Here is a 2,222-nt window from a genome sequence, read left to right as displayed (position 1 = left end):
ATATATATATATATATATATATATATATATATATATATATATATATATATATGGGAAAAATGAATCTAAGGTGACACTCTAGGCTCCCACCTAAGGATGCGGCCTATAATCACATCATTTCCTTTTTTTTTTCTTCGATCGGCTCCGTTGAACTTGATCTACATGTTCTTAAACCCAAACACACCAATTTTAGGGTGAACCCGTTGTGTTTTGACCATTCGTTGAGCCGTGTAAAAAGTTCTATTCATTCGAAACCGTTAAAATTCAAACAAATAACTTTAAAAAAAAATAGATTCTCCCTGCACAGACGTTTAATAATTCATAAACTCTCGGAAGTTTAAATGTTATAAAATCAAACAAATACAATCCAAAGGAACTTTTACGCCGAAACAGTTATAGTTTGCCAAGATAACAATTTGGCGGAAAATCTATGCACAGATCAATTAAAGAAATAACGAAAATAAAAGGAAAAACCACATAAATATAGGAATTTAGTAAGGTTGGGCAAGTTATTAATGTGATTAGCTACGTTCTTATAAAATAACATGGCCATGATTCTACTAATAATTTATGAAGAAAATTTACAGTGAATCTCTAACACTTTAATGCTTTCTCCGCTCCATGTTTCCATTCTATCTTTTAGGTATAGAGAATAGACGCTTGAGATACATATTTGTAGCATAGAGTTTCTGTCTACATGGCCATGATTCTGCTAATAGGAGTCCGGTCTAAGGGGGTGTTTGGTTCAATTTCTACAAATTATCGGAAATGTTTTCCACTCAAAATATGATTTCTTTGTATTTTTTAAAAAAAATTATAGGAAAAACTTTGAGAAGTCAAAAAGTACCAAATTTCTTGTTTTTTTACTTTGCTTGTTTAGTTCAAAATAAGAAAATGACTCATAACTTTATAGAAAATAGCACGATTTCCTATAATTTGTTGAAATCGAACCAAACACCCCCTAAATTTATAGAAAAGAGGAAATTAGTTTCTGTAAATTTTGGTACTTTTTTGTACTTTACAAAAAACATTTCCGTAAATTTTTTTTAAACCAAACATAGTTTACAGAAATCTACAAAAAAAAAAAAAAATTAATTACAGAATTATCGTTGTCAGACATTTTAAGAAATTTTTTTTATAAAATTGTGCAACCAAACACCCCCTAAAAGTGACCACATCTCAGGCCAAGCAATGCCTCTTAACTTTTTATGCAAGCATGGCTCATTTTTTTTTTTTATCTGTTTCTTAAAAAGGACAGATACGTTCTCCACGTTTCATGGATTCAAGATGAAGTAACCGTGCATCAGCAAAACAAATTTTGTTCCTTTCATCCAAAATAGTCAACAAAACAATTAGAAACCCTCCTCTCACCTTCCAATTTCATCGAAGGGGTAACTTAGGAACAAAAAGAGTTTTGAGTGACAAAATTATAGATGGGAGGAAAAAAAAAAGAATAAGAGTTGATTGAGTTCATAATTGATTCAATCTTTATAAAATCTCATGTAGTGGATTGAAATTTGAAACCCGGCATTTTGTCGGGGGGGTGGTGATGATTAAGTGTGCCCCCCGCGAGCGCATGCTAGCTGTCCCACGTGTCCCCACGTCCCGACAAAGCTAAACCAAATCATCATCATCATCATCTCACTCTCTCTCTCTCTCTCTAGACTCTGTAGAGGGAGAAAACTCAAAACTCTCTAGAGAGAGAAAGTAGAGAGGAGAGAGAGAGAGAGTGTTTCATTTTCAAACCAAACAACCAACAAACTGACCGTACGATGCACCCACCCATGTGAGCCCTGGCCCTCCGCCAAACCTCACGCCATTTTCCTGCAAGCCCCCAAAGTTAAGGGGGGTTTTGTGAAAATCACTCATTGTAATTTCGTCGCAACTTCACGTCGTCTTCCCGGGGCTAGGTTGCTTCCACCCATGTGAATCTTACGTGGTACACGTGTGGCAGTCGGTCAAACTCCAGGTCCCCGGTCAAATCCCCAAATCATTGATCTCGTATACATTATTCTCTCCTTTTACCCTAATTTTTATGGATAAAAGTTCAGAAAATGTGGAGGCTGACCTGGCCGCATGTGTGAGGTTCAGCGCACGTCGTTGGATTGCACGTAGTTTTGATCCTGGCCGTTGAATTGCTTGGGATTTGAGGCGTACCGCGGGATGTGTGCACACGTGTGGAGCAGCCTCGAGTCTCGCGTGTACTGGCACGTGCAGGCGGG

The sequence above is a fragment of the Asparagus officinalis genome, chromosome 4, assembly GCF_001876935.1.
Source record: "Asparagus officinalis chromosome 4, Aspof.V1, whole genome shotgun sequence".
NCBI classification, from domain to species: domain Eukaryota; kingdom Viridiplantae; phylum Streptophyta; class Magnoliopsida; order Asparagales; family Asparagaceae; genus Asparagus; species Asparagus officinalis.
This window is presented reverse-complemented; position numbering follows the sequence as displayed.